Here is an 18795-nt window from a genome sequence, read left to right as displayed (position 1 = left end):
CACTACTAATTTCTCTCCAAAAATTCTAAAAAGTTAAAAAAATTTACAAATAATATTTTCAAATTACTCCCCACCCTAATTCACTATAAAGACAACAAACCACTACAAAAACTTTAAAGATTTTTTTAAATATTTCTATTTTAATTTTAATTTAAAAAATACTCCACATACTTACATCCTACAACTAAATATTTGAAATAGTTTAAAAATAATTTTAAAACATTTTAAAACATTTTTTTTAAATGACTCCCTGTCCGTATCCCCTATAAACACGATATCCCACTCCTAAAACTTTTCAATTCTTTTTTTAAAGATATCAATTTCATACCAAATTTTTAAAATTACTCGCTACCCTTATCCCCAATAAACCCAACATCCCGCTCCTAAAACTTAACAAGAATTTAAAAATTATTTAAAATGTAATCCTAAATTTTTAAATTACTCACCACCCTTATCTCCTATAATCCCAACAACCCGCTCCTAAAACTAAATTAAAAAAAAGAAAACAAACTTTTTAAAATATATTTTTAAATCTATCAAACATATTATAACTAATACTAAAATAATAATAAAAAACTAACATTAAAAAATCAATATTATTTACAATATTTTTTACATCAAAATGTACACAATCGATATTTTTGCATTACAAAGAATTTGATATTTTTAACTACAAAAAAACGTGCCTCAATATTTTACACCATCACTATTCTTGACTCAATATTAATGCAAATTGATATTTCCATGTCGATATTCTGTCTCTGCACCGTTTACACCCTCTATTTACACCCTCTATATGACCACTTCCTGCGGGAAGTGGGCATAACACTGACCCAGAGAGCCCAAGTCCTCCAAAACTAAGAGGGTGGAATTCTAAAAGTTGTGTCCACTTCACGTAGCCCACCTTAGGGGTGGTGCTAGCCTGAGCGGGGAACACCCCACTACCGACTAGTCCGTTTTCCTTCCTGTCCTGGTGCCAAATGGGCCTGGGGCAGGGGGTGGTATTTCCACTGTCTGGGGAAGCCTTGGTTCATATATCAAAGGTGAAAGAGGCCTTTGAAGCCCCCTGTCTTGATATACTGATCACTTAGCCATCCTGTTTGAAGGAGGTGACAACACCTCTAGCCGGAGCAGACATTGTTGTTCCCTCAGCCGGTGCGGGCTCTCAACTGCAAGGGTGTCAAACACTTGACTATGGTGGCAGTCTGGTCTACACCAGTCAGCTAGCCCACTGGTAGTTGTTAGGTTTTTAGGGGGCGCCTCTAAGGTGCCCTCTTGGTGCCTGTATTAATAAATCCATCACTGGAATCATTGTGGGTTTATTAATATGAGATATTTGATACCAAACATCTCTAGTTTCAGTGAAGCCATCATGTAGCTAGGGAACTCGTAAAAACCAGTGTCCGGCACATGTTATTAAAATGTCTTCCCTGTTCTCTTGTAAAATTAAAGAATTGACTTGGATCTCACAGGGGCATATCTGCTCATACAGATATGTCCACACAGGTGCCTTACGGCTGTGAGGTCTTCTGAAGGGGCGGCCTACATAGAATGCATGCAATGTCTGTAGTCATGGCACACAGGTGTGTCATGTCGTGTTTTCACTTTTCTCTGCACCATGGCACACAGCCTGCAATGGCATTTTTTATGTTGGTGCTGAGGGTCCCTTGAGGGGGGACGGGGGGCACGATACATGCTGCAGCCCTTAGGAATCCTCTTTAGCCTCTTTGCCCTGGGTAACATTTACTAGGGATTAACAAGGGGTGTTAAAGGCATTGCCAATTAAGGAAACAATTGTACAGTTTTTAGGGAAAGAGTTCTCCCACTGGGGACCTGGATAGCAGGAGCCCAGTTAATTCTGTCAAGATTGCATCAGGTACTAGGCAAAAAGTGGGGATGACCATATCAAAAGGGGCACTCCTACACTGACCTCCAATCCTAAAGCCCATAATATGGGTCCGTGGTAGGAATGGTCTTCTCAGGCACCATCTCCGCCCAACAGCAGGCTGACTGCAGGTATGACCTAGAGCGGTATGCTGGGCTTTTTTCCCTAAACCCTGGCCAGACATGCTGGTGTACCCATAGTCTGGACACTGGGGACAGCACTCTGTCAAAAGCAAACTCTACAGACAGTCTGACCAAGCTAAGGAGAGCATCAGAGCTGAACGGTAAGATGCTGGAGTTAGGGGTGATTGGCCCTCCGAAGGTCCCTGGGCCAGCACAGTGGTCTTGGTCCCCAAGCCTCATTCCAAGGGTGGTAAACCAGAGCTGAGGTTTTGTGCAGACTAGCGATATCCCGGATTAGTTGATGTATTAATTACAACTAGCCAAATGTATCAGTACCTTTGTTAACATCTGGGTACTGGCAGATTGGTCTGACCCCCACAGGCAAAAACAAGGCAGAATTATCTACCTCAGACGGACATTTCCAGTTGCAGCTATAGTGGTTAAAGAATACCCCTGCCACCTTCCAAAGGTTGGTGAATAAAGTCCTTTTAGTGCAGCATATCTCAATGATATTGCTGTCTATAGTTCCACTTGGCAGGATCACCTGATCCACCTTGGAAAAATCCTTGAGGCTCTGCAGACTGCGTGTCTCATTACTAAGGCAAGCAAGTTGTATACTTGGGCCACCTTTTAGGTAGAGGTCTAGTTCAACATTTACAGCCCAAGATCCAGACCATTCTGGACTGGGAAGCTCCAAAAACTCAGAATAAGGTCAGGGTATGTTTTGGCTTGACTGGGTTCTACAGGAGTTTTGTGTAGGAGTATGGTACTATGGTGGCACCTTTCAAAGAATTAACCTCCAAAAAGTTGCCAAATAAGGTAAACTGGACAGTGAGCTGCTAAAAGGCATTTGCTACCCTGACAGAAGGAATTTACTCAGCACCCATTCTTAAAGCTTAAGATTATTCCAAGCAGTTCATCGTGCAGATAGATGCCTCTGAACATTGGACAGGAGCGGTCCTATCCTAGACCAACAATGGTGGCCTGAGAGGTACTCCCTGAAACCTACTAGTCCAATAATGTACAAGCTGACAGGTCCATGCAGCCTGCCACCACATAACGTTCTTCTGACCCCCTCAGTGGTGAGAGCCCCGCTTTCAGAGGTCAGGAACTATGCCTGCTCTGGAAGGAGCACCACCTCCAAACAGGATGGCTAGCGATCAGGCATACCAAGGCCAAAGGCATCAAAGCCTTTGCTGCCTTTGATATACGATATTCGCATCCCCCAGACCTGGGAAATGCCACCCCTTGCCCTGAGGCCTATTTGGCTCCAGGACTTGCGGGAAATTCGTATGCGTGAAGAACACCCAGGTCAGTCGCACCCCTAAGGTGAGCTGCCTGATATGACCCCACTCCAGGATCATTCTGTCATCTTGCTGATGGTAGAATTTAGGAAATTGTAACAGTGTTATGCCCACTTCCCACAGGAAGTGATCATATAGGGGGCATAGTGACCCCAAGGGTAGATACCTCATTGTCTGCTACTCTCCACTCCCCTAACACCCATTAAATGTAGTATTTAGTGGCTCCCTGGATCCAGAATTTTAGATTCCACTGAATGAAAAGAGGACACTGAAGAACCAACCCCTGCATGAACTGAAGGCTGCTGTGGACTTTGGTGCTAAACCGTGCCTGCTGCACAGATACTCGACAATTGCATGACCTGACTCGTCCTGCAGCTGTGCATCCTCCACACACCCCGGAGGGCTGCCAGAACTTCGCCAAACAGCCAGTATCTCCCTTGGAGTAGAGGAGCTAAATCACCTGCAGGCACCAACCCCAACATCCAATTAAAGGAAGCTGCTGTCCACTGGGTCCACTGAGCCTTAGCCGCCCAGGAGAAGGTCCGTGTACTTAAGGAGGTCAGATCTGTTTTTCTGCTGTGCCAGGATCTCCACGAGCCCTTCTGCACCAATACCTTGTGTACTGGACCCTTGCCATGACCAAAGCTTGTTGAAAGTCCAGTCCAGACTCCAATGACATTAACTGACAACCAACCGATGAGGGACATGAGCCCCGCAGAGGCCTGAACCAAGAGTGGTCTAGCTGTCCCAGTTGTAACAGTGAGCGCATTGATGCACAAGAGCCAGCCAGCCAGAAACACTCTGCACCTGAGCGCCCAGCCAGGGCCTAAGGAAACCCACTGCTCCTCCGTGCTCCCAGGCCCCTCACGACCCAAGCCCTCTGTTGGGAGCTTCCAGACTTTTCACCCTTTGCAGCTTATTTCCAAGAGCTCTCCCCTCCCTTCTACCACATAGAGTGTAAGGTTCCTAAGCTGTCCGGCACCTCTGCAGCCAGACTCACCTGGACAGGTTCGACTGATCCGGTAGAATAACTTTGGTCTTTCTACTCCTACCATCTCCCGAATGAAAAGGGTCCCACAGAAAAGCATTGCAAGTATATGTATGCAGTGAATGTTTTTTCTCCCATAGGAAAGCATTACGCGTAAAAACACATTGTTGGTTAACATTCCTAAAACTGTACAAAGTCTATTCTGATAAAGTGCTTCCCTGATTACGAAATTCTTTGGTTTCAAGTATATATATATATATAAAATTCCTAGGTGCAGATTTACAAGCCCCTTGCGTCACTTTTGTGACGCTGCGGTGGCGTAAACAATGCGCCACATTGCAACATATTTACAACGTGACACATGCGTCAGGTATAATGTATGCAGGGTGGGCGTTCCGTCGCAAGGAGGTCCCGTAAAAGTGACGCAGTGAAATCTACAAGATTTCACGGAGTCACTTTTACGTCCCCGCTGCGTCAAAACCTTACGCCTGCTTATAGAAGGCATAAGGAGTGCCGCAGCACAGCAAGTATAGGGTGCCCCCAAGCAGTGCTGGAGATGCATTGTGCTTGCGACTCAACTCCAGCACTGCGTCACCTTTACAGCATCAGATGCGTCACGCATCTGTCTATTCTTGCGCCATGGTGCGCCGCATTATAAATGCAGCGCATCCATGGTGGCGCAAGGGGTTTCTGCTGTGATGCAAAATAACTGGCACATCCCTGCTGATATGCAGGGATGCGCCAGTTATTGTAAATCTGCCCCCAACTATTTTTCTAAATTGGTCTGGGTCTCCCTTTTCGATTGTGAACTTCATTTATTGATTCTGTGTGTGTGCAATAAATAGCCTAGAGCTTCTAGACCACACAACCCTAGATAGAGAACCTTGGGATTACTCGAACAAGCCCCTGTTCACTCATAAATGATACCTGGGCTTTTTACACAGCATACCTCTTCTTGGTATACTATATTAAGAGCCAGCTTCCTACCAAGGCCATCTGCCGGGGTTGGCAATAGTAGTCTTCCCATACTCATACTTCAACAATTGGCTACTGAAGGTGGGCTTGCCTCAAACAGTCATAAACCACCTCCAGATGGACAACCTGTTGCCACTAGCATGCTGAAGTCACACCTAACTGCTTCCCAACTGCTACCCTTCATTGGTCCCATCCTAGATATGGTGCTTTTCCAATTCTTCCTTCTGCCTCAACGAGTCCAGGACAATCAAGACACTAAAATACTAATGTTTCAACCTGTGACTTGGTTCTCTGTGACAGCGGCTCTGAGGCTTCTTGGCATCCTGCTTGTCTAAATTCTAGGAGGGGCATGTGAGCGCAGCAGAGGGTTCTGAAGCCTCAGTGGGTTCAGCTCCAAAAAGAAACATCTCAGATTCCATCCAGATGTTGTCGAAGACTGCAAAATACCTGTAGTGGTGGCTGCTCGAACGCAGTTGGCTTGGCAGCAGATCCCTCTCCCTACCGCATCCAGAGCTAACATTTGTGATGGGTGCATCGTTGCTTGGTTGGGGAGGTCACCTGGGAGAGATGGAATGCAAAGGACTCGGATCTCCGGTGGGTTCAAGTTACAGGCCATGATCAACATGGCAATAAATGCATTCTCTCAGACTAGCAGGGGTGAAAGGGTACAGATTCTCAGGCACCAGGACCACCATGTGGTACTGCAACAAACAGGGCAGAGTAGAGTAGGGTTGTGGGTGTTGTGCAGGAGACTCTACGGGCCCCATTAGGATGTCGGGCGGATTGCCTCCGCCAGGGTGGCGGTGGCCACCGCCACCCTGGCGGAGGCAATCCGCCCGACAAGCACTCTCGTTTTCCCCTCCGCCAGATTAGGATGGCGGAGGGGACAGCGGCGGACGGAAAGACCGTCCGCCGCTTTACCGCCGCGGTCGCCTTGCGACCGCGGCGGTAATAGATTAATATGGTGGCGGTGTCCAATGGACACCGCCAGCCATATTACAATGGCAAAAAGTAGAGGCCTTTCCGCGGCGGCAATGCCGCCACGGAAAGGCAGGCGGAGATAGCTGCGGGGGCCCCCTGCAGGACCCCCAGGTTGCCGCCACTGTCGGGGGCACATGGGGGGTACCTATGGTACCCCCCCCCCCCACATTTGCATATGCAAAGCGGCAGGCACCGCGCGGTGCCTGCCGCTTTGCATTTGCAAATGCAAAAAAACATTTTTAACATTGTGGCGGACGGTGCAGAGTGCCCGCCACAATGTCCGCCCGTCATCCTAATGGAGCCCTACGTCTCTGAAAGTGGATGAACACTACGGGCATCTCTGTTATCGCCCAGCTTGTGGCAGGATCTTTAAATGTCGGGTGGGTGGTTGTTAAACTCAGTAGACGTTTCACTAGTGAATCACAAGTGGCAGCTACACTTGGAGGTGGCACAGGGCATCTTCTGGCAATGAGGAGAACCCTGGTTCGATCTGTGCGCCACAGCAGCGAACACGCAGTGTCAGTTTTTTGCACATTGGAGTTTCCAAGGCGGTTCTCCCTCTGACACACCTTTCCCCAGGACTCCTTTATGCCTTTCTACCCATAGCTTTCTTGCCTAGAGTATTGAAAATGATTGAGACCATGGCCAAAGTCATCGTAGCCTGGGAGAAGTGATTGGTATCTGGAACTTCTGGCCATACGTATGTACTCTGATTTGCTGCCTATTCGTGAGGACCTCCTGTCACAGCAGAAGGGCCAGGTCTGCCACCCGAACTTGCAAAACCTACTCCTCCATGTGGGGAGATTGAACTGCAGCAGTCGACTGACTACATTCTTCCTCATGAAGTTTTGTGTCATCCTGACAGCCAGGCATCCTTCCACTAAAACAATATATTTGGAACACTGGAAGAAGTTTGTTTGACGTCCCTCCTGTGACATTCAGCTTTTTCAGGCAAAGTTGTCTGACATTCTCTTGCAAGGCTTTGCTGTGGCGACAGTTATGCGTTATCTTTCTGCCTTTCTATGGTTGCTAAATCTGCCATACGTTTTCTAATCACCTGTTATGTGTTTTTTAATGGGGCAGATACAGATGTTCTCACCAACATCTTTGATAATGCCGCAGTTGGACCTTAATTTGATTCTCACCTAATTGATGTACACTCCTTGAGCTGATGCTCAGCTGTCCTCTATGCCCGCTCAAGATAAATAGTGTTCCTCTTGACAGTCACCTCTGCTCAGTGAGTGAGTGAACACCAGGCCCGGTCTGGACAGGAAAGAAAGATGTGTATGGCTGCTGGACAAACTGACAACCTTTGGCAAGAAAGACGCTTTTGTCAGAGGCACCACTCTCAAATAGGGCAATCCATTACCTTGCCGTTTTTCTACACTCCACCTTATCCCTACAAGGAAAAGGACCCTAACAGGGCCCTCAGTTGCTACATCAATCGTACTGGAGAGATGTTTTGTAGGCGTCGTGGAATCTGGAAGGGGTACAAGAGAGAACCAAATCTTCCAGTGAATTGGCTTTTGCATAGGGATCTAGTTTGGGCTAGCCAGGAAGCAGCCTACAGAAGACTTGTGAGCTCATTCCCCCATAGCAAAGGTTGCTGCACTGCGATGGTGTCAGTCATGGACATCTGCCAGGCTGTTATGTGGGTGCCAGTCCACACACACACAATATTGCCTGAACAGCCAGGTCTGACGTGACTGGCATTGGGCTCTATCCGTCCTGCTAAATTTGCTGGTCTCATCATTCCACCGAACCACTTCCTGGGGGATGTACGGCTTTCGTATCTATTCACAAGGTGAAGAATCTGCAGTTACAAATCTCTGTCAGAAGAACAAGATATTTAACTTTTTCTGGTAGAGACTCAAAATAAGTGCAGGTTCCTCAAAGACCATCCAACCTCTCCGTTCTGTAGAAAGGACTCTCCTACTCATTAATAAGGTCCCAATCTAGTGAGTTGCACACTGGCATTTTCTGGTTTATTTGGGCTCTGTGCGGACAGAGATAGAAAAAAAAGGAACATTAGCGCATGGAGGTGATGTTGGTATAGTGACCCTGACATCACAACCAGGGTGGAATGGAGCTGCACAGCACTACCCACTGGCACACTAGGGGGTTGCTGCAAAAAAAAAAAAACCTCCTTATCCAGTCTGGCTCCTGGGGGAAACTCACAAGGTGATGAATCTGCAGTTAGTCTACCAGAGAAGGTTTTACCTTCTCCTCGAGGCTTGGGACTTCTTTGACACCTATTTGTGTCGATAGGCCAAACCAACCATCCATTCCAATTGTGAGTTGAGGAATTGTATGTACCATTCTGCCCCATTTCACCCAGCATCTCCTCCCTTATCAGTGTGTCATTTAATATACCTTCAATAGGTAGGGGTAAGCGGATGCATGGTGTTTTTAGGTCTTCTTTTTTTGCAAACCTGTAGCAGGTAGTTTGTTGCACTGTCCTGTTCAGGAATATTATCTGTAACGGTATGAGGCAAGCTCTAAATAAAGCCTCTGTTCCCCGAACCTGCCAATCTTTCATGCCCCCAGATGGATTTTGTGTCTATCATATCCCTCCAATAGTCGAAACCTTGTATAGACAGTTGGGAGATGAAAGGTGCTGAAAACATGAGCTTTGTGTTTGTGAGCATCATTTTCTTTGCAGTTGCATTAGTCTGTACTAACTTATAGTACTATGACATTGGGTCTGATGTATTGAACCCTGAAAAGTATGCAAATGTATGTACAAATGTGGCGGAACTACCTTTCGGTGGTGTTGGGCAATGTTCCGATTGATGGTGTTTACAGCATGTGGAACACTAGCTCTGTGCAAAAAGTGATGACCCTAATGCTGGTAACAAAACATGCTGTCGTAGTCAGGTGTATCTTCATACAATTCCCTGTAAGAAAATGCAGCAGATTGTTCTAAATCTGAAAGCAAAGTATTTACAGTCTCAATGTCCCAATAATCAGACAGTGTACCCGGGGTAATGAAGTCATTCATTGAAATTTTGAACATATGTGGAATTTTCAAATATTCACTATGACCAAATACGTCATATAAAACTCTATCCCATACTATACCATCCAGTACTGGATTTGCTGAAATGTTCACTAGGGGCAAGATAATCGGTTCACGGTGTGATGAAGTATGTGGTTTCAGGACCAAGTTCACAGGTTGTACTGCAGAGCGTTGTGGGAGGTAATGTCCATTCAGTAATAGGAAAAAGACAGTTACTATATCAATCTAAATAATCAAAAACAGGATCCCTAATGCAAACCAAAGATGCAGCCAAGGTGATACTAAGTAAGTCTTTTTCAGCCAGAGATAGAATTGTCGAAGTTGTTCTTTTTTAGAGATGGGCGACATTTGCTCAGGTTCACTTGGATCTGAAGAAAAGTCATCAAAGTTGATGAAGTAGCCAGAGCAGTTCAATCTATCTTTGGGAGCTCAGCAGTGTTTGTAGAACTGGAAGTTGCTTCTTGTGAAGGCACGTTGATGTAAAGTTCATTGTTGGGCCGAATGCAATTTGCTTTTCAGTTTCATTTGGATGTTGTTCAATTTTAACAGGTGTAATTCCTACTCAGTTATTTGACACTCCTTCATTTTACGCATTGGAGTCTTGAAAAGTTATTAGTCTTTCCATCTGAACTTCCTGTATAGTAGCGAGAGGAGTTCTGCGGCTACTCAGTATCCCACGTGGCCTGCTGTTGAGTACCGGCCACATAGTGTGGTTCGATCAGATCAATGGAGACAAATCTTTTATTCTTTTTTTCCGACAAGAGGCGGAAGAAGTACTGTTCTTGTGCCTTGAACTGCCAGGACAGATACAGGTGTTCTGTAAGATGGCCCAAACTTCTTCTTTTCAACGATCTTTTCTCTGACCAGGTCCCCAATCTTCGGGACCCAGACAGATCTTGCCGGAACCGGTTTCACTTCCCCAGTGGCGGTGCATTTTACTTGGAAGTTGATTTGTTATGCCTGGAATTCATTGAGTTCATGTAAAACAGCTAAACAGTCATTCAATTCAAATGGTTTTACATCCGCCACTATGCTGGCACAATCGAGGTCAGGTACCCACATTCTTGTCCCAAACAGGATCTCATAGGGGGTATGTCCTCCCAAGGATTTTCTTGGTATATTATTCAGTGCCCTCTGGACCCCAAATAGGTGATTGACCGAACTACTGCCCGCACCTAATACCCTTGCTGTTAAGGATTGCTTTAGGTCCCAGTTTTTTCTCTCCACCACCTAATTTCCCTTGGGAGGAAGGGGGAGGAGTTCCGCAAGGCCATGCCCATACTTTCCATGGCTTCCTTGTAAGCTCGAGAGCTAAACGTAGGGCCATGGTCGAAATGTAACATGGCAATTGCATATGTCCCGATAAAGACTCGCAAATCCTTTATAACAGTTTGAACGTCAGCCGAACGCTGAGGCCAAACCCATAGAAATCGAGAGCATTAATCCACTGCCACCAAGATGTACTTGACAGCCCCGTCTGAGTTTAAGGGGCCGCAGTGATCAAAATAGACACATGCGAGAGGTCTGTCTGAAATGAGTTATGCTGCTTGTGGTGAATGTGCTATGGTGGAACCTTTCATCTGCTGGCAGATGTCGCACTTTAAGACATAAGCCTTAGTTTGTTTAGACAAACTTGGGCACCAGAATCGCTGCTTCAGTAACAAGTCCGTAGCGGTGACACATGCATGTGCAGAGCCCAGACCCTCGTGTGCAGCTAGAATTAAACCTAATCTGAAATCTCGGTTTGGTATAACTCTATCCCCCACTCCTGGAATTGGAGTATACGGTGTGTTTTGCGCATTCAATTTGTTATCTTTTTTAAACATAATTTTTATTGTTTTGTTTCCAACTTACAATGCAGTACTGGTAAGCGTCATAACAAATTTGCGTATCGGCATTCCCCAAAGCATTTGGTAAGAAACAGAATCATTCATAGAGTAATAAATACAAAGGATCTGTGTACATGTCCTTTCGTTGACAGTATAAGTACTGTACGTAGTTAGACAGCCAAAAACAAAACACAAGGAGAGATAATGAAAGAAGTATTCTTTCGTTTAGGTTTATTCCAGGTGCCCAGCCAACACGTGTTTCATCAGGGAGTTACCCAAGACTTCTTCAGGGATCTAACGGGCAGCTTATCAAAACGTCGAAAAATACTCTTTTTTACTTCCGTCCCGGCTGTGGTTAATTTTAGGCAATGTTGCTAGCAAGGACTGTATCCTAGACTGGTAAGTACCAGATAGCGGAGCGCAGTAATTAAACTCCCGATTCATGCAGCCAGTACGACGCCGCCATTTCTTCTCCTGTATGTGTCGCGATCTGGAGTCGCGATTGCGCCCCAAAATCCCCACCTGGAGATTGCTGCCCGAAGCGCTTGATGATCAGGTTTTCCGCATCACCATTGCAACAGCTATTACAGAATACTTCCAGGTTAATGAGGGAACGGCTGGGTCAGTGACTGTGGAGTGGGATGCATATAAGACGGTTATTAGGGGAAGAAGCATTTCTGCTGTAGCTGGGACCAGGAAGGCCCTCTTGCACGACATCCAAAGGGATGATGAATGGTTGCGCACCCTGGAGAGGGAACGCCCTGAAAATCTGACCAAACAAGAACTGTTAGAAGCCAGAGAAGCAGTGGCGGCTAATGTAGAGCGCCTGCGGTGCTTTGATTGAAAAAAATACATCACGCAGGCGCATTCGGAGCGGGACAAGTCGGGGGCCCTCCTAGCTTGGTTGGCCATTCCGGCTCGCCGCGGGTCAGTCATACTGGAGCCCGATATGACCTACCTGGTGGCGACTTTCTGCAATACACTGCACTCACAGCATCTATTAGAAAGCACTGGAAAACAGGCCTTACAGAGCCGTCCCTTTCCATGGGGTGCCAATATGTTGTGGTTGTGGCGGGCACCATAAAGGCGGTGACATGTCTATATAGGCGCATGACACTAGAGTCCCTGTCCCCGCTGACTACCCTGAAGCTTAAATGGGAAATGGACATAGGAAAAGACATCCCAGATGCAGCGTGGAGCGTGATAGTAGAAAGGGCCCGGAAAAGCACGCGAAATGCACGATTTCAGTTAGTGCACTTTCACATCCTACATAGGGCATACTTAACACCAGCCTGCTTGCATAAATATTTCCCGACCCAGACAGCGTCCTGTCCGAGGTGCACCATGGCTGAAGCGGATTTCAAACACATGCTGTGGGAATGTCCCTCTCTTGACCTCTTTTGGAGGGAGGTGACGGCTCTGTTGATGGATGTAACCAAGAGAGATCTATAACCCTCCATGGCACACTGTATCCTACATTGGTTTCCCCACACCTCAAAACACAAAATCACTAGCAAATTCATAGATTTTGGATTCCTATTGGCCAAAAGGACTATAACCTCCCATTGGAAAGCGAAAAAGGGCCCTAGTATAGATAAGTGGAAAGCGGAATTCCGAAAGTGGGCTGAGTGTGAGGGCACTGTCCGTTTGCAAATTGCACGTAGAACGGGCAATGAGAAGGCGTTGGAGAGGGCGAGAGACTGGTTATGGAAGTTACAGCCCCTGAAGATGCAGATGATGAGACCCGAGCAGATGGCCCTGAGATGCACACGGCATAACACACCACAATAGTTCAAGTTCAGGAATTTGTATAGCGCACTACTCACCCAGTGGGTCTCAAGGCGCTTGGGGGGGGGCGGGGGTGCATTATTTATCGAATAGCCAGGTTTTAAGTTCCTTTCTGAAGGAAATGTGGTTCTGAGTGAGGCGAAGGTGAGTGGGGAGAGAATTCCAGGTCTTGGCCGCCAAGTAAGAGAAGGATCTTCCCCCCATGGTGGATCTGTGGATGCGCGGAACTGAGGCGAGGGCTTGATTGGAGGATCTTAGTTGGCGGGTGGGTGTGTAGAAGGACAGTCGTGTGTTGAGGCATTCGGGTCCTAGTTTGTAAAGGGCCTTGTGTGCGTGGGTGAGGAGACAGAACGTTATTCTCTTGTTGACGGGAAGCCAGTGGAGGTCTTTCAGGTGACCGGTAATGTGAGCTTGGCGAGGGATGTCCAATATGAGTCTGGCTGATGCATTTTGGATGCGTTGGAGTTTTTTCTGTAATTTGGTTGTGGTTCCGGCGTAGAGGGTGTTTCCATAGTCCAGTCGGCTAGTGACCAGTGCGTGGGTGACAGTCTTTCTTGTTTCGGTGGGGATCCGACGAAAGATTTTCTTGAGCATACGAAGTACGTTGAAGCAAGAGGATGAGACGGCGTTGGCTTGTCTGGTCATCGAGAGGGAGGAGTCTAGGATGAAGCCTAGGTTACGTGCGTGGTCTGTGGGTATGGGTGCCGTGCCCAGGGCCGATGGCCACCAGGAGTTGTCCCAGGCAGAGGGGGATGATCCTAGGATGAGGACTTCCGTTTTGTCTGAATTAAGTTTTAGGCGGCTGTTTTTCATCCATTCGGCTACTTCTTTCATGCCTTCGTGAAGATTGGTTTTGGCGGTGATAGGGTCTTTGGTGAGGGAAAGGATCAGTTGGGTGTCGTCAGCGTAAGAGATGATGTTAAGGTTGTGTTGTCGCGCGATGGATGCGAGGGGACTCATGTAAACGTTGAAGAGGGTGGGACTGAGTGATGATCCTTGTGGTACTCCGCAGATGACTTCGGTGGCCTCTGATTTGAATGGGGGGAGTCGGACTCTCTGGGTTCTCCCGGCGAGGAACGAGTCCAAGGCTTTTCCTTGTATGCCGATGTTGCTGAGGCGTTGTATGAGGGTGCTATGGCAGACTGTGTCGAAGGCGGCGGAGAGGTCGAGTAGGATGAGGGCAACTGTTTCCCCGTTATCCAGAAGCGTTCGGATGTCGTCTGTCGCTGCAATGAGGGCGGTTTCGGTGCTGTGTTTGACTCGGAAGCCGGACTGTGAGGTGTCGAGGGAGTTGTTTGATTCAAGGAAGGCGGCGAGCTGGCTATTGACGGCTTTCTCAGTGACTTTGGCAGGGAATGGGAGGAGGGAGATGGGGCGGTAGTTCTTAAGTTCAGAGGGGTCTGCTGTGGGTTTCTTCAGGAGGGCGCTGAGTTCGGCGTGTTTCCAGCTTTCTGGGAAGGTAGCGGAGTTGAAGGAGCAGTTGATGACATCACGGAGATGGGGTGCGATGATGGAGTCTGCTTTGTTGAAGATGTGGTGGGGACAGGGGTCGGTTGGCGAGCCTGAATGGATGGAGTTCATTAGTCGGATGGTGTCTTCAGTGGTGATTGGGTTCCAGGCGCTGAGGTTGTTAGAGGGCGGTTTAGGTTCGGAGGTGGGTGGAGTGGACAGTTCCGTGGAAATGTTCTCAAAGCTGTTATGTATGTCGGCTATTTTGTTGTAGAAGAAAGAGGATAACGAGTCGCAGAGATCTTGGGAGGGAGTAATGTCGTTTGAGGCTCTGGTGGGGTTGGTAAATTCTTTGACGATGTTGAATAGTCCCTTGCTGTTATGGGCGTTGTTGACGAGACGATCCTTGAATGCTGATTTCTTGGTGGATCGGATCAATTGGTGGTGTTTGCGGGTGGCTGTCTTGAAGGTGGTCAGGTTGTCAGTGGTTGGGTTTTTTCTCCATGTTTTCTCGAGAGTACGGCATAGTTTCTTGGATTTCTTAAGGTCATCGTTGAACCAGGGGGCCTTTTTGCTGCCTTGTTTGGTTTGGTGGTTTTTCAAAGGTGCTAATTCGTCAACGCTCTGAGTGAGCCATTGTTTGAGTTTGGTGGCAGCTTGGTTTGGGTCCGATGAGAGGGCGGGAGGGTTTTGTTTGAACGATGTGAGCAGTTGGTCGGTGGTGATTTTGTTCCAGTTTCTTCGTGGAATAGGTTGTGGGGGGATGTGGGTCGAGGTAGTTTTGTAGCTGAAGTGAACACAGCTGTGGTCCGTCCAATGGAGAGCTGTGGTGTGATCGAAGGAGATGTGCTTGCTGGAGGTGAAGACTGGGTCGAGCGTATGTCCGGCTGCATGGGTGGGGGTGCCAACAAGTTGTTTGAGTCTGAGAATGGCCAGGTTGTCCAGAAGGGTGGTGGTGTTGCTGTCGTTTTTGTTTTCCAGGTGGAAGTTGAGGTCTCCCAGTAGAATGTAGTTCTCGGAGGTGAGGGCGTGTGGGCTGATGAAGTCAGTGATGTCTTCGCTGAATTGTTTACGGGTTCCTGGTGGTCTGTAGATGAGGGTGCCTCTAAGTGTGGTCCTGGGGTCGGTGTGGATCTGGAAGTGAAGGTGTTCGGCGGTCGCGAGGTTATCGTCGGAGTTGGTCGTGATTCGGATGGAGTTCTTATGGACTATGGCTATGCCTCCTCCTGTTTGGTTGGTGCGGTCTTTTCGGATGATCTTGTAAGCGTCCGGGATGGCTATGGCGATGTCGGGCGCTGATGATGTGTTCATCCAGGTTTCTGTAAGGAAGGCGATGTCCGGTGAAGCAGTGTTGAGTAGGTCCCAGAGTTCAGTGGCGTGTTTGTGGACCGTGCGGGTGTTCAGCAGGATACACTTCAGGTAGTTAGAGTCGGAGCTGTGTTTGGAGTTAGTGGGTTTGGTGTGGGTTTTGATGCAGGCGAACTTGCAGGAGTGGCAGGCGAAGGGACCGTGGGTACGTCCTGGGGCAGCTTCGTAGCATTCTGGTGTGCGTCCGGGGTTAAGGGCTAGGAGGGTGGCGGCGTCATATGTTATGCGGGAGGAGTGCGGATTGCGGGGTCCAGGGGGTCTGGCGCTGGGCGCGGACGGGCGTAGACGGGCTTACCTTTGGCGCACCTTCGGCGCGCATGGGGCGCGATCGCTGCGCGTGAACGCTGCGCGCGAATGCATCTGTCATATGTGGATAGTGGAAGGGGAGGGGCGAGGGAGGGTCAGCTGGGAGGCGGGGTGGAGATCAGGGCAAGGAGGCAGAACAACAACAAACAAAATGGCAGCAAGCAGCCAATATCTAAACAAGACTGGGGCACAATCCAAACTAGCGTGATGCAAATGGCGGAGGCGCGGGCACAATCAGGCACAAATACAATTGCAGGCAGCACAGCACAATTTCTAATGTCGGACAAGCGCACCTTGGCAGTCGAGCGCTACGGATCTAATTAACCTCGGCAGATGTTATAAATAATGCGAAGCAGGCGGGGCAATCTAGCGCTACGAACTAGGTTAGATAATTATGCAGGCTTAGGCAGTAGGCGAGATAGGCACTCGGCAATCAACTATACCAGGTGAGGGGGCAGGGAGCAGCGTGTGGAGCGGCCGCTTCTGCTGAAAGCAGGACGGTCACAGCGGCAACGGCAACGGCAGAGCGGGGAGGTCAGTATCAGTGGGAGGGAGGGTCAGCTGGGAGGCGGGGTGGAGATCAGGGCAAGGAGGCAGGCAATAGTCGGTAGGATTCCACTATGAGATAGCGGCGAAGTGCTGCACTTGCCCCACATGTGAGACGCTTAATACCACAGTGCTTTTATTGATCCCGTTGCATAGAATGCACATTGGATTGGCCCCTAAGGGAAGCAGCGAATGGTCCGCTAAGACACGCCTGGGGGGTGGGGAGGGAGAGAGGGTGGGAGATGGTTGGGGATGACTGAGTTGCGGCGGGGATGGGGTTTGAGGGGCAGTTGAGAATAGATACTAGCACGGCACCCACTCACAAACTGCGCCAGGACCGGGTGTTCGAGGCGGGCGCAGATAAAGCAATAGACATTACTCAATGAATGATTATTAGTGTTGCGATAAGTAGTGGCGCCTCCAAGATTTAACGTAATTCTTGGTAGAGCAAATTATTGAAACGGTGCTACAGAAAAGAGGACTCCCGATTGTTCCCATAATGTATGCTTAATTGTGCAACCCTTGGACTCTCTAAACCCATTCTGGCACCAGTAATGAAGATATTCATTGTAAGACTGCACACAGTAGAACAAATCGCACACTATCAGGGTGGGGAATTCCCGATCCGTATACTGTAGTGCCAATATCAGGGCTTTCAGCTCTGCCAACTGTGATGTACAATCTCCTAGAGATTGTGTAGTCATATTGCTGGGATGGAACATACCACCCCGCATACGTCCTCTCACTATAGCACAAGCATGTATTCATATTTTTCTAGAGGCAAGATTTAATTCGGGAGAGGGTACTCTTGTTTATACTGCAGAGACACTTGTGTTTTTAATGTAGAATCAAATTTGTAATCTACATCTGTTCCAGTGAGAGAATTAGCTCATTGTATTAATTGAGGATGCAGTGCTTTTACATTTGGAATGCTCACTTTGGTAACCGCTTCTAAAGTTGGTACCGGGTTTACAATGATAATGTATTTCCCCTGTGTAGTGCTCTTTCCCTCACTACAGCAGTTTGCACTGCGGTCAATATTTTCAGTTGCCTCAAATCACATTTCAGCATTTGTGTATAAATGTGATTTGTATGAAAGTGGAACTGTCTCACCTTCATTGAAAGTGAGGTGAGTATATCGTGATAAACCAGGGACGACCCGAATCATCAAGTTTGTGCAATTTACACGTTTGGGTAAGTGTTTATAGGCTATCATGTCAGCTTGAACTGAACGTAGAGTATCCGTGTGTTGTTGCGTCCACTGATGTGGTGTGAAATCAGGTCTGATTGAGTCATAGAAAGGTGTAACCTTTTCTGCGTAATCTAAAATGTATGTTCTGCCAAAATTTAAAAATCCAAAAATGGATTGCAAACCTTTTAGATTCTTTGGAGGTTGCAGCAGCGTGCACTTTTCTAAACAGGCGGCTGCCAGGCTATTGCCTTCACTTGACAGCTTGTATCCCAAAAATAGGACATTGAGATGGGCAATTTTTGATTTCTTGAAATTACATTTATAGCCCAAATTGGAGAATCCAACAATTATGTTGTACAGCCTGCACAAGTGTTCAAGTAATTCATTGTCCGTCAGATAGATGTCATCTATATAGGACGCTGCCTCCTCATCGCATGTTTGCAATATTTCGGATAATCTTGCAGAGAATAGCCCCGGGCCTTTCTTATACCCTTGAGGCAAACAACAAAAATTTTGCTGAGTGCAGAGCACAGAAAATGCAGTCAAATATCTGCTTTCTGGAGCTATATTCTGGCAGATGAATCCATTCGATATATCTAATGTTGTTTTGTATTTCTTCTGCACAATGTTATTCATTAATGCAGCACTGTGTGCATTTTGAACTGCAAATGTTCACTTGCATGTGTTTAAAAGTCGGTAGTCTAAAACTAGTCGGTAGTCTAAAACTAGATGATACAAGTTGTCGGGTTTTATTACTGGAAACAAAGGACTATTCATCGGGGAGGTGCAAGTTTCAATTACACCTTGGTATTCTGGTCGCTCTAAGATTTCTTTGACCTGCTTCTTTGTATCATTTTTAATAGGTACTGTCTCTGTGGATTTGGAGTAGATTTTTAGGGGATTTCGTGGTGGGTAGACTCCCTGTCCCACCCTACATGCTTGCGGTATAATGCCGGTGCTAGGGCCCACTCCTGCACGAATGAATGTTTTAAAGATTCTGGAACGAGGTTGGAGAAAGCAGGCAAAATTACGCTTTCCCCCTT

This window comes from Lissotriton helveticus, chromosome 11 (assembly GCF_964261635.1).
Source record: "Lissotriton helveticus chromosome 11, aLisHel1.1, whole genome shotgun sequence".
Lineage (NCBI taxonomy): Eukaryota > Metazoa > Chordata > Amphibia > Caudata > Salamandridae > Lissotriton > Lissotriton helveticus.
Note: the sequence above shows the minus strand (reverse complement) of the source record.